Here is a 15526-nt window from a genome sequence, read left to right as displayed (position 1 = left end):
CAGTCATATTAGATTAGAAATGTAATTGTGTAAATCCTAACATATATTATAAACAATGTCAAACTTATTGCAATCCTAAACAACAAAATTATATTTATATACCATCTCCAACCGAAAATAGCTATGTTTTAACCCCTCAATAATTTATTATTTGTTGTAAACTTCCTATTAAGTATAATTGTGTAATCCAAAATTAGATTTAATTCTAATTATCTTTTCCTATTATGACTTGTATTCTTTGGGGATAAAGATTTCTTCTCTCCCTTATTACTATAAATAAAGGCACTACGTAGGAAGGATAATAACACATATTCTCCTACGATTCTACAAACACATCTCTCTCTCAATCTCTCCTTGTCGCTGATCCCCTTCCCATTGTCAGATAAAATAGGCTATAACACGTTATCAGCACGTTCCTATCGCTGCGCTTTGGAATCTGACAAGGATGTTTTCTGCATCAAACTAGTTCAACCATATCATCATGCAATCAGGTTCTTCCAAAACAACTGTTTTTATCTTGATCTTGGGTCCTCGTCCCAACAACCTACAGATCGTCTTCCCCCTCTCCCCGACAAGTTTTTGGCTGAGATTCGTTTTGAATCTCATCAGTTTTTCATCGAAAATCCAATTAATTTTTCTAGGGGTTTCTCACACAAACATTGAGAGTCTCCACTCTCCGTTTACCTTTATGGGTCATCGTTGAACCCACGATTTTTTTTGCCATGATTTTTGCACCAAGACACAATCGCTTAAAGAGGTGGCACCTGTCATCTACTCGTGCGAAGTTCACCCAACACACGTTGGGGTGTTTGGTTCGAAACCCAAGCCTACTTAGGCTTGGCCCGTTCTTGGTGAGCACCAGCCCGTTGGGCTTTGGAGCTCTTCTCGACCCAAAACACCGACTTTCCTAGGCCATGGTGTTCCCGTGTCTTACAACACAACGAATCACAGCCTGCGTGGCTGTTACAACTTCCGTGTACCGCGATACACATGATTGTGTCCCTCCTCCTGGTTCATGTGTTCGCGAAGCATTAGATCAGAGCCCGTTTTGGGCCTCTGTTTTTGGGCTTACATCGATAATCATTTTTTCTGCCTGCAGGAACATATGAACTTGAAGTTCATAATTATTTCAAAACCTGAAGTTTTTCGTAAAAACATCACCTATGAAAACCCAAAGTTTTTCATGCAAATTTAAACCAATACATGTCTATTATAACCTGAATGTTCTACTCTTATGTGAATCGATTAATTTTTCTCCATTACACTAACCACATCTTGTCCATCTATTTTATGATAGGAACATCTCAAATTTGAACAAACTCGACTTCACCACTTTAGAGATCTCTCGAATGAACTACCTCAAGTGGATCCAAAATGTAAAGCTCCACCTTACTACAAAGAACTTGCGTCCCACCATTGAAGATGAAACAAACAACCCAGTTGGCGAAGCTGAGAAAGCCACTGCGATAATCTTCATCCGAAGACATATTCATGACACCCTGCAAACCGAGTACCTTGCTGAGGAGGATCCACAAGCACTATGGGCCGTTTTGGCCAATTGTTTTGATCACCAAAAGGACATATTCTTGCCTGAAGCAAGACATGATTGGCAGCATTTGCACTTCCAAGACTTTAAGTTCGTGAATGAATATAATTCTGAAGTTTGTCGAATCTAATCACTTCTCAAGTTTTGTAACGAAACTTTGACCGAAGAGGATCTCCTAGAAAAGACCTATTCGACCTTCTCTGCTACTAATATTGCCATATAGCAACAATATAAAGCTCATAAGTTCACTAAGTTCTCGGATTTAATCTCTGTTTTACTTCTCGCTGAAAAGCAGAATCAGCTGTTGATGAAGAATCATCAAGCTCGACCGACTAGGGCGACTGTTGTGCCTGAAGCACACTATAGCACGAACCAACGGCCAAAAAGCCAAAAGAGGCGTGGTAAGGGTTGCCAGAAGCCACCTCGTCAAGGTCAACAGAGTCAAGGCCCATCTAAGGGAGAAAACAAAGCCCAGAAGCGCCCAAACCTCACTCTTAAGGCCCCGAACTTCAAGAATAAGTGCAAAGCACCTGAAACCATGGATGCAGATATGTGTTATCGTTGTGGTTCAAAGGATCATTGGCCACGTGTTTGCCGAGCTCCCCAGAAGGTTGTAGCTGAATATCATTCTCGTTGTAAAAAGTTTAAATCAATCTTCGTGCAAGTGCACGAACCGTAGAGTACAAAGATGGAAGTTTCTAACTTTCAAGAAGCCGTTACCCCTATGGAAGATTAGAATCTTAGACATGAACTATTTTTTTTAGTTGAAATAAAACATTGAGGCCGAATTCCACAATAATGGCCAAACCCCCTCCTTTTTATTTTTTAAATTTTGAACAATTTTCCTTTATGTTTGGCTTATTTGTTGGTGATTTGTTTTTGGATATTATAATTACCATCCTTGAATACTTAAATTATTTTGAATGGATATTTGTTTTTAGAACGTTTATGCATGTGACCAATTCAAATTAATTTTTCATTCTAGGTATGACTAGCGGGGAAGTTAGTTGTTTGGCAAATAGTGCAACCATGCACACTGTTTTGCATGAACGCATCTAATTCACTAACTTCTTACCTAAAAATGCACATCTGACAACCCTCTTAGGCCCATCCAACCTGATCGAAATGTACGACAAGGTACGTATAATGTTGTCAAATGTACAATCTTAACCATTGATGAGGCATTCTATTCTCCACGTTCCTGAAGAACGTTGTTGAGGTTGAAGGACATTAGAGATAACAATTACCATGTTGAAACTCACATAGAAAACGGAGTTGAATTTATGTGCATAACTTCTTACGAATATGGCCAGGAGTGTATTCTAAAGAAGACGGAACGTATCCCAAGTGGTATGTATACTACGACTATACGCCCCATAGAGAGCCATTATGTGGTCGGCCCTACATCTGGGACTGGGCACAAAATTACACTTTGGCATGACCATTTGGGATATCATGGACGAATAGCGATGCACCGTATCCTCAAATCATCACACGGGCATCCACTAACCTAAAGTTTAGGTTCAATTCAAGGAATCGCAAGTCAAACATTTTCCATGGGAAGCTTATCATTAAGCCTTCTTATGACAAGATACGTTCAAATTCTCTCATTTTTCTACAAAGGATTCGGGGGGATATTTGTGGACCGATTCACCCTCCATGCGGACCATTTAGATACTTTATGGTTTTGGTTGACGTTTCCACACATTGGTCACTTATTGTCCACAAGGAACGATGTATTCTCCAAATTGTTGACCCAGGTTATCAAGCTTAGGGCTCACCACCTTGATTATCCGATCAAATCTATTCGATTGGATAATGTTAGAGAATTCACATCTAAAACTTTTGATGACTATTGCATGTCGGTTGGGGTTGAAGTTGAACATCTTGCATCCCATGTTCACACCTAGAACGGCATGGCAAAGGCATTCATTAAGTGCTTACAAATGATTGCTCAATTGTTAGTTATACGTACCAAGCTTCTGATCGCTGCTTGGGGCTATGCAATATTGCATACAGCCATGTTGGTCCGCCTGAGGCCTGTTGTGACCCAACCATATAGTACCCTTCAGTTGGTTACCAAATGCTAACCTGACATATCACATTTGTGCATTTTTGGTTATGCGGTCTATGTGCCGATTTTGCCGCCCTTACATACAAAAATAGGGCCTCAGCGAAGGATGAAAATCTATGTCGGATATAATTCTCCTTCAATTATTCGCTACTTAGAACCTTTAACAGGCGATCTATTTACCGTTCGTTTCATGAATTGTCACTTCTATGAGACAATCTTCCCATCGTTAGGGGGAGATAAGAAAGTCAACGCTCATGAAGAATGACGCGAATTATCGTGAACGACTCCCACTTTGTCTCATTTAGATCCCTGCACCGCTCAGTTTGAAACTGAAGTGTAGCGCATATTAGATCTCCAGAGCATAGCTTAAAGCATGTCATATGTTTTCACCGATCTAACGCGAGTGACAAGATCACATATTCCAGCTGCGAATATGCCTGTAAAGATAGATGTACCAAATGTATGACAGACTTCCCTCCTGGAGGCCTAGGACACCAACTTTGGTGATCCACGTACATTAGCGGCTAGCCAATCATCTGCCCCTTCACATAAGCATGGTATACCATTTGGTTCAAATAATTCACACCCCCGAAAAAGGAAACCCACGGCAAAGGGCCACAGGCCCCTAAAAAGCCTACCGTGAATTCGGTTGTCGCTTATTCATTCTATCTAACTCATGAGGAAATTCTAGATTACAGAAGCGTCCTTGAAGAGACGAATCCTCCTCCCGAGAATCGTGAGATTTCGGTCTAATATGCTAGCTTAAATGATGTGTGGTGTAGAAATGAGATGATCGTCAATGATGCATTAGCATATGCAGTAGCTACTAAGATTATGTTGAGTGATGACATTGAATTGTGTTATGTTAATGAATGTTGACGTAGAACCAATTGGTCAAACTAGAAATAAGCAATCCAAGTTGAACTCGATTCACTTGCGAAACGTAAGGTGTTTGGACCTATAGGTCCTACTCCTCCACATATGAAGCGCGTTGGCTACAAGTGTGTTTTCGTTCGAAAGCGTAATGCTCGTCTTGTTGCGCAAGGCTTCTCACAACACCCTGGGATTGACTATGACAAAACTTATTCACCCGTTTATAGATTGATTACTTTTTGCTACCTTATCAGTTTGGTAGTTTATGAAAAAATGAATGTGCAGCTGATGGAAGTAGTAACTGCGTATCTCTATAGGGATCTTAATACGAAAATTTATATGAAAGTTCTTGAAGAACTTACATTGACTGGATCAAATATTTCCAAACCCCGGAACACGCTCTCATTCGGCTGAGGCATTCACTCTATGATTTGAAGTAATCCGGAAGAATGTGGTATAACCGTCTGAGTGAGTATTTGACTAGTCAGGGATATATGAACAACGAACTATGCCCTTGTGTGTTCATTAAGAAGTCACATTCTGATTTTGCGATAGTTGCAGTATATGTCGATGACATGAATCTCATCAAAACTCCTAAAGAGCTTGCGAGAACTGTCGTGCACCTGAAGTCGAAATTTGAGATGAAAGATCTAGGAAATACTCGATACTGTCTCAGTCTCGAGATAGAGCACTGTTCGGATGGAATCCTCGTACATCAATCGAACTACACCCAGAAGGTGTTGCGCTATTTTAATGAGGATAAAGCGAAGCTTTCATGTACTTCTGTGGTCGTTCAATTGCTAGATGCAAAACGAGATCCCGTCTGTCCGAAAGAAGATGATGAAGAGATTTTGGAGCCTGAAGTTCCTTATATAAGTTCAATAGGCGCTTTATTGTACTTAGCTCAATGCACCAAACCCGACATCTCTTTTGTTGTTAATCTTTTGGCAAGATACAGTAATGCACCAACATGCAAACATTGGAATGGTGTTAAAGACATCTTCTATTACCTTAAGGGTCCTACGGATTTAGGCTTGTTCTATCCTTACGGATCATCGAGTGATGTCGTACCCCCTACTTCTCGAGTCGATTCTCACATTTTTGGTTATGTCGATGCAAGATACTTATCTAATCCGCACAAGGCACGCTTTAAAACAGGTTATGTCTTTACCGTTGAAGGCACCACAATCTCTTGGAAGTTAAGTAAACAGACCTTAGTTGCCAATTCTTCTAACTATGCTGAAATTCTCGCCTTACATGAAGCAACTTGGGAATGCTTTTGGTTGAGAGCAGTTGTGGGCCATATTCGAAGCTCCTGCGATCTCTACCTCGTTGTTGATGTCCCTACGACGATCTATAAAGACAACACAACATGCATCGAACATCTCAAAAAGGGTTACATCAAAGGAGACAGCACCAGACATATTGCACCGAAGTTCTTCTTCTCACATTAACAACAAGAGCATCAAAAAATTGAAGTCACGCAAATTCGTTCACAAGATAATCTAGCCGACCTCTTCACCAAATCAATGTCTAAGATGACATTTCAGAAGCTTGTTCAAGGAATAAGTATGCATAATTGCTAGTTCTCTTTGGAATTATGTCAAACTCAGGGGGAGTATCCTGAAGTATACTTGCTTGATCTTAATGTACTATTTTTCCCCATGATTAGGAGCATTTTTTCCACTGGGTTTTTGCTACCTAACTAGGTTTTAACAAGGTACCCACCTTAGGTTGATCATATCCTTGATGATGTCCCGTAGACGTTTCTTTTGACATTTCATTTCTCACGCATTTTTCCTTAGGCTATGGATTTTGTCCCTACTCGGGTTTTTGCCATAGCCTTAGGATTTTTTGTGAGACTTACTTCCATATGCAAGTTTCTACCTTCTTGAGAATCGCGTGTTCCTTTCAATCAATGCCGATGAGTCGACTTCCTCAACTTCTACATGATGCTGAATCTACCTTGAGTATTTACACACTCAAGGGGGAGTGTTGTAAACTTCCTATTAAAGTATGATTGTGTAAATCCTAGATTAGATTTGATTCTAGTTATCCTTTTCCCATTATGACTTGTATTCCTTGGGGATGAAGGATTTCTTCTCTCCCTTATTATTATAAATAAAGGAACTACGTAGGAGGGATAACAACACACATTCCCCTACGATTCTACAAACACATCTCTCTTTCTCTCTCTCTCTCTCTCTCTCTCTCTCTCTCTCTCTCTCAATCTTTCCTTGCCCCCGACCCCATTCCCCTCGTTAGATAAAATAGGCTACAACATTATTCTTTTAAGTTTGTTCTTTTACTTATTGGTTAATTGAATTACATTAAAATATTAAAATAAGGTTATATAAGATATGGCTACATTTTTCTGCATGTATTGACTTTATTAGGTACATCACTCTTTTTTAGTGTCATTCACCGTTCTAAACTATTTAGTATCTACATTCTCTTTTAAGAATTATCTACGTAAATCACTTGGTATTATAGTCTAACAGTATTCTTCTTCACTTGTAAGTGAGAGATCTTAGGTTTGATTATTGCTCAAGGCGAATTTGAACTACATTATTGCTAGCCCATTGTGAGGCTAATCTCACCCCCTCCCCCCTTAGTGATAATATTGATTGTTTAAAAAGAATAACTAAACCTTTTTTTTTTTTTTTGTTAAACGATAGATTTTTTTAGATTAGATGTTATATTAGCCACCGACAAAGTTTAAACCCATGCCATCATGAAATGACTCAACTCATTTCCACCATTGTGGTAAATGGTCACTTGCAATGACTAAACATTGTTGAACTCGGATAATTTTTTACAAAAATAATCTTTTTAGATAATTGAAAAAAATATAAACAATTTTGATTGTTGAAATACATAACGGAATACTCTTTGAAAGGATATTTCAACTCAACTTTCTTAAGTTTAAGACTATTTTGAACAAAGTAAATTAGATTAATAGAACAAAATTATTTAGTCTTCCCTGGGGATTTTTTACTTTTAATTGGAGTCAAGAGTGAAGATAGCCGTTATCTTTGTAAGACCAATGGGACCATTACCAAGGGCATAAGAGCATTATCCTTGAAGATAGCTGATGATTGTACCAAAAGGGGCACACTTGTCCAAAATAAAAAAAAAATTACTAAATGGAGCTAAGGGGCTGCTAGGCGGACTCAACATACCCAGCTCGATTGTCTTTTAGCTATCCTTTGGCCCAGCCTTCCATTGAAGTTGGGTTTTGTGGCATTTCGAGCAAAAACTTGGCCTATAGCCCCATAGCCATCTCCATTGGAGATAGCCTAAGCAATTGTTCATGTTCACCTGAAATTTATTTGTGTGGATATAGTTGTAATTATAAACTAATCGTTAGTTTATGAAGGCTTAGATAAGATGAAAACACAAGTCGACTAGTGTTTAAATTTTTTTTGATATGGTCGATATTTTTATGGAAATATCTAAAAAATTGGGGAAAGATATAGAACTGGGGGGAGCGAATCTAAATTTCACCTCATATCGAAGAAACTCTTAAGTTTAGGATTAGTCTAAAATCGACAGATATTGTCGATAATTCTAACACATATGTTAAATATCGAAGAAACTCTTATTTTTCGTCTAAACCATTGTTTCACAGTCCCTAAAGTTTCATTTTAATTTTTCATCATTTTCATCTAAAGCAACCGATATCAATACTCAATATATCAGTCAATAATTCCACAAATTTGCATATAGATATTTTCACCGATACCGATATTAAAAACACTGACGTCGACTAACCTCCATTACATAGTTTAAATTAAATTACTTAAAAGGAATCTAATGTTCCACTAACTATGCAGGTTAATAGCAATTACCTGTAATTATGTTACTCGTCACACTTACCTATATGTGGACTTGTTTCATTGTTGTGATTAATTGTTATTTGCATAATTTTTCGTTTGCTTGTTTAAATGTTAAAATTGAATTTAGTGCTTATTTGTATTTGTATTTTATTATGCTTATAAAGTCAATAATTGAACAATGGTTTTCAAATTGGTAAAATCCCTAAGTCGATTAACCCAGGGAACTTTCGTCGCCACCAATTGTTGGTGGCAACCTTTGGAAAATTTTAGACTTAATATTAGTTAGAATTCTAATTACCAAATTTTTTAGACTCAATATTAGTTAGAATTCTTATTACCATCAAGGACTCTCTGACGGTCATGTCTATAAGACTATTATGGTGCATTTGTTGCACCAGACATCTCGAATTGGATTAGCTTTAGATACTAAGATGGAATGATTTAGTGAAGTGTTTAGTGTAGTGTTGGACTAAGAAGCAAGATAATTAAGAAGCTCTAATACGATATTATTTAAACCATTTATATCAATATTTTATTATTAATTTACCTTTTTTTTTTTTAAGATTCTATTACTCCCTCGAAACCTCTCGCTCTTTTTCTTCGGCCACTCTTCCTCTCATCTCCTTCTTTTTCTCCCTCATTTTCTATATCCCACTGTCTCTCTCTCATCTCCCTTTTTTTTTTTTTGTTCTTTTTTTTTTCTTTTCTGTTTCACCTCAAATTACTTTGGCTTTCATCTTCTTCTTCAAAGTTTGAAACTTGAATTTGTTTTGTTTTGCCTTAAAGGAAATGGCCTGACGAGACTTGGAGCTACAAGGTAGCGGGGGGAGCTGGAATTACAGTATTAGATCAAATCCAGAGCGGGTCCAACTTCCATTTTTCGTCCTCGGATCCTTAAACATGCGAAGGTCGTTGAGAGTTGGGTTTGCAAGATGATGAAGATTTACAAAAAGGTAAGATTTGGTGACTGGATTCGTGGGACAATGGAGATCGACAACGCAAGGTTGCAGACATCGTAGCCGTGTAAACAACACAGTGTTGGAAACGGGATTACCAATCTTCTATTATTCGAGAGAAAAAGGTATAGGTATAATGCAAACAGACCAAGTCAAGAAAGGGACTTCCTTGGCTTGGTAAGCAAGCTACCTTCAGCTTCGGTAAAATCCCTATCAATAAGAGGGATCTCGCTAAGACCACATAATGAAGGATTTAGGTGACACGAGTCCCACTTAGTTTCATTACAGTAAGTCCTTGCTCACAGCAAACACAGACCGGTAATCTTAGCTAAGCCAATCCAGTTCGGTGATGCTAACCAAGGGCAAACAAATGCGCCCTTAGAACTCAAGCAATGGACTAGAGAGAATATGTATGTGATACCTTTTATGTGAAACCTAGGGGGTGAAGGAAATTTTTTTTATAAACCAAGTTCATTGAACAACATAATACATGAATTTAACAATTAAATATAAGAAGTATGCTTGTAAGCACTCTAAAACAAAGCTTAAACCATGAAATTCAAAGCCTAGTACGTGTGGTGAACCAAGACTCAACTCAAAAGAACAAAGAGAGTTCAGATTCTTTATACCTTTAAAGCACCTCTTTGCTTAGCAAAAGTTAATCACCCATGAGAGGGTCTTCATTCCTCTGCATCTTTGGCCCTTGGCTCCTTGGATATGGATGATAAACTTTGTTTCTTGGTTCCATTTCTTCTTAGATTTAGATGGAAGAAGGATTCTCAAAAAGTGCCCAAATGAGAGAGCCTCTAAGTTCCACACCAAGGAAGGATTGAGGAAGGAGATAAGTGATATGGAAGGAAGAGTTTGTGTTTCTCTCTTTGCCTCATAAAAACCCTAACGAGGTTAAGCCTATGACTTCACTTTTATACAACCAACATTTGAGTGGCAAACTTGAAATTAAGTTAAACCTTCTATATGGCTGGCCTCACTATGTTAGAAAGTCTTGAACCCTTTTGCGTTTGAAATTGGTACCAGGTGGAATAACCTGTATATAAAAATTATAATCCGCTGGACTGACTAGTCAAGCCCGCTAGTCAACTAAGATAGATTTGTTAGTCAATAAATCTAACATTCAAATACCAATTTCAATTTCCAAAAACTATCCTAAATAGCAAGGCTATAGTTTGTTGCAAGTTATCAATGTGTCAAGTGAGCATAACAGTGAACACATACCATTTAGATGTTCAACATATATATGTACCATGTATGTGTGTGTGGGATGTATGACACAATAAACATAACTTGAACACAAGATATTTTTTGCCGAAAAAACCCACCTCTGGGTTAAAAAACCAGGGACTCTCCATTGAGTGCAATCTACTAGTGTAAACAAAGGTACATACAAAGATCACACAAGCTCAATTCCTAGATCCCTATCTACGGAGTAGCTTTACCTTTGTGCAACCTTGCCTTACACGAGACGGACTCCTTTGGTCTTCACGAAGTGGCATCTCTTCCTGAGCACCTTGTGGCACATAGATCAACACGATCAATGATGTGATATGATTTTATGATATGCACATGAAATCTGGATTCAACTGACCAATCAGATTCTCCAGTCAAAATTTGAAGGGAGAATCTAACTTGAATCCAAAAGCTTGGTCTAAAACGAATTTAAAGCTTAAAACCAGAACAAGACATAAATGCAAAGTCTTAAAATAATGCAACCCTAATATACAATGATTGGGCATTTAATGCATGAGGAAGGTTTGGCAGTTAGGGTTCATAAATGGAGAAGATGCAAGCTTCAAGCCTTGAAGCAACTCTCTCTCTAACAAATAAATTCTAAAACCCTAAGAACAAATCTGAAACCCTAGAAGTAAATATACCCAAGGAAGTCAGATTTTCCATCAGCGAACTCGTCCTTAGGACACTTATCGGCTATAAAAGAGATCTAGGCAGATCAATAGCCAGAAACTGACTACCATCAGAAAGGTGTCAATCAGCCTATGTGGGCTGTCTTAATTTGTGTGCTTAGACAGCTGAAAGTCAGCGCGCAAAATTGACTAGACAATCAAACTAGACATAATGCAACACAAATAGAGATATGAAATGCACATGCATGAACAAACCTTTGAATTGAAATGTGTCACTTCTTGAACATTTACTCTAGCATCAACAACCCATAATTTAAGTATATTCTAAAGCTAGATTGAGCATGTGTGATGGTTCAATTACAATATTTGACAAGGAAAGCCAAACACTTAAAGCTAGACTTTACAGTGTTTAAGTTGTCATACAACTTAAGCTAATGGGTTTGACCATTCAATAGCCTAACCCAAGACCTAAACTAATCTGAGGTTTAAAACGAACATATTCGTTTGATTAATTAACATAGTAATTAATTCTAGCCATATAGAATTAAACTATTTAATTGTCCTTACTCATCTTCGTTATATCCTTTAATCGTTACCTTACACGATGTGCGATTGATGCGAGATTTTTACGCACACAAATTAAACCCTCTTTTTGACAATTGTAGTATAAGTATAAGTAGGGATCGTTCTTAACCGGGGATTAGGAGGGATTGCAAATCACTTGGAAACTGACTCAAAAACGTAAAATAAAGTTTAAAACACTAAACTAGACTCAAAGAATGCGAAACTAAATGCTTGAAACACTAAAACAAACCAAAAGACTCAAACATCACCCAAAACACTCAAAACTGCCTTAAAAACACTTTCTGGGCAGTTTTGAGCACTTTGGTGAATTTGGACGAATTTGTGTAACAAATTGAATCAAAACACTTATAAACACAAACTAATACACTTTCTAACTAAATTGGACATTAAAGTAAAGGGGGATTTAGGATTTGACGAAAATTGAAATAACGAAACAAGTTAATAAACTAGACAGAAAGTAAAACGAATTTGATGGAATGGAATGGATGGGAAGCTAGCTAAGGGGTTCATCTCCATACATGTTACACTTGCATAATAAAATGATTTCCAATTGCATTTCAATAAACCATGAATTCTCAATGCTCCAAGTTAATTAGATCCGCTTAAATTAACCTTCAAATCTTCCTAACGTTATTGAATTGGATGATTGCATACGACAACCCAAAACATTCCCCACAAGTCCCCTACATGATTGCATAATAGAGATACAAGCAAGAATCATTACGCTCTATGAAAACTATAAGTGTTGACGAGGCCTTCGTTACTATGATGAGCATGAAACTAGTGCCAAGAATTCATTTAACGCGATTGTTTATAAGCAACCTCCACTACTTGTGAATATAAGTTCATAACGATTAGGTGAAACTCACTTATATTCTAGCGTCATATTCATGCATGAAAATTAAGCGTGCACTCTCAATAAACATACATAAATAAGTTATCAATCAAACGGTTAAACAAATTGAATCCACAACTTATGAAATTCCAACCAAAGGTAATCAATTCATATTGCAAGCATAAACATGGTTTCGAATCACCCCCTAGCTAAAGGGGGTTTAGTTCCTCATACGTACAAAACAAAGAGAATTGAAATTAAACATTGAATTCAAAGGAAAAGAAACACCTAAACATTCCAACAACTCAAACTTGAATTGTATGAACGTTTAGGCCCGCTTCTCTTCCTCTTTGTTGTAGCACAAGGTCTAAGGTGATTTTTGGGGATTATGGATGATGTAGAATGGAGTGGGGTGGTAGGATAGGGAGTGGTGAATGGCTGAATTTTTGGTGGTGTTTGGATTAGTAGGGAACTCACGGCACAAGTTGGTGTGTATGGATGATTTTCTGAAATGGAAGAGTGAATGAATGTTGTGTGAAGTGTGTATGGTTTTTATAGGGAGATGAATGGATGGGAGAGGGAACATGACAGCTAGGTTAAGTGAATGCATGTGCAAAACAGCTAGGTTAATTGAATGCATGTGCAAAGCTGGAAATGGGATGGGAACTCACGGCATTGGTGGATTTGATTGCTGGAATGAAGTGTGTATGCATGTGAATTAAAGCTATATGTGGCTGCAATGATGAAATGGATGGGAGTGCATGTGGCTTGGGTGGAATGAAGGGGGAAGTACACGGCTTTGGGAGAGATTGAATGTGTGAATGATGGCAGATTGTGTATGTGAATGATTAGGGTGAATGTGCATGTGCTTTGACAGCTAGGTTGAATAAATTAAAGGGAGTGCATGTGGCTGCAAGGTGTGAATGATTATGAGTGCATGTGCAATGTTTTAAAGGATGGAATGCATGTGAATATGCTGGAAATCTGATGGGAACTCACGGCATTGATGGAAATGAATGATTAAATGTGCATGGCTGGAATGAATGTGTTTGCATGTGAATTAAAGCTAGGGTGAATGATGATAAATGCATGTGGATTAAGTTGGAAATGCATGTGGAGTGGCTGATTAGAATCTAGGGTGCATGTGCACGGCAATGTGTTAGAATGGATGTGAGGCTGTATGTGATGAAGTGGTGATGAATGTGAATGTGGTTGAATGATTAAGTGGCTGAATTAAAGAATGGGATGCATGGCTAAGGATATAAGAAAGGTTTAAATGTCCTAGAACTAAAGGGAACAAGGTTCCAACACTTTGGTCTTCAATTAGGTCTTCAATTTCGTCCAACACTTTGGCTCCAAGCATAAGCTATCCATCCTTAGCCCAAAAGTGCTCCAAAAGTCTCCAAAATGCATCTTTTTGCTCCTTTAGCCCTTTGGACCTACAAACACACGAAAATAGCTTAAAGTACTAAAATTACTAAGTACTAGCAACATAAATGCAAGAAAACAAGCAAACTAAGGCGCATAAATATGCTCCTATCAAATTCCCCCACACTTAGCTTTTGCTAGTCCTCGAGCAAAACAAAACAAAAGAAACCAAAAACAAAACGACACTGAACAAGTAAAACACAACCTAAACCTTCCAACAATCGTCTCTGGGATTTCCAATGCACATGACAAGTTAAAAATCATTATTCCCACAGATTTTAGCCATCTTTACACTTAAGTACATTCTTAATCATAGTCACCACATACTAGTTCACAATTAAGCATTTAAAACACATTTCGAATGCAGTAACATGCCTTAGAGAATTTCCTCAATTCCTTACTAGAATGCACTCTATTTTCACACAGATTTTCTGACTACACACCCTACACTAGTTATATATGAGAGATTGATGTAAACATGAAAGACTAGTATCTCACATATGTTATAACAAAGAAAGCATTTTCTGGATTTACGATAATGACATGAATATGATCTCATGAATGGAATGCTACTACTTAGAATGAGAACCAGTGATTCCATAAGCTCATATCAATTCCAAACTCCACATTATTGAACACATAACGATCAAGATAGAAGTCAAAGGGGTGTAACGGGGCTAGGGTATTGGCTAACAATGAAAGGTGAAGGATTAACAAACATTCTTAAAGCAATAGTGAGCAAAGTATTGAATTAGGCACTTAGAATTCCCTTTTGAATGAAAACTCAACTTTTGAACAAAAAGGGAGAACAAGCTCTTTTTTCTTTCTTTCTTTCTTTTCTTTTCTGTTTTTTCTTTTTTTCATATGTTTTTCACAATTTTTTCTTTTCTTTTGACTCTCAAAACATACATAAACACTTAAGAACAAAACATTCTCTCCCCCACACTCATTTTCTTTCATAATGTACTCAAAAGGAATTCATTTAAGTCATGCTCACTATCTTTTAAGAACAAGGGTGTGGACAGTCCTAAACTAGGCTAGGTTAGGATAATGTGGGTTAACAATGAATAAAGGCTAAACAAAGCTCAACGGGGTTAAAACTTACAACATATATGAAATATGGGAAGTAAGGCTATTTGGCAATGGTGGCAACTACACAACTTCATCTTGATATATGTTATGCAATTCAATGTCATGCTTTGAATGAAACGGATATAAGTTCTAGCATTTAGTTCTATCATGATACAATTGCATTCTAAGTAGCAACCAAGCAAGGAATAATGAGATCATGCAACAACTTTAGAAAACAAAGAATCACAGATTATAACTCTCCAAAGAAGGTAATGGCTCGAGTCTCACAGGGTTGTAGCGTTTGTTTGAGTTCCTTCCTTCAAGCATGTTACAAAAACGAATTTTTCTTTTATGATTTCATGTGAAGTCATACATTATAACCATAACCAAACATATACCAAGAGTAAATCAAACTTTTCTCTATGTTTATAACTCTTTTTAA

General features: G+C 37.5%; 1 pseudogene; it reads left to right on the top strand.

Annotated features, from left to right (window-relative positions):
• Window positions 1-914: 914 nt before the first annotated feature.
• LOC148692948 (uncharacterized) lies at window positions 915-2282 on the top strand (annotated as a pseudogene).
• The last annotated feature ends 13244 nt before the right edge of the window (window positions 2283-15526 follow it).

This window comes from Pyrus communis, chromosome 11 (genome assembly GCF_041283825.1).
Source record: "Pyrus communis isolate YQ-2024b chromosome 11, ASM4128382v1, whole genome shotgun sequence".
Taxonomy (NCBI): Eukaryota; Viridiplantae; Streptophyta; class Magnoliopsida; order Rosales; family Rosaceae; genus Pyrus; species Pyrus communis.
Note: the sequence above shows the minus strand (reverse complement) of the source record. Positions and strands in the feature narration are given on the sequence as shown.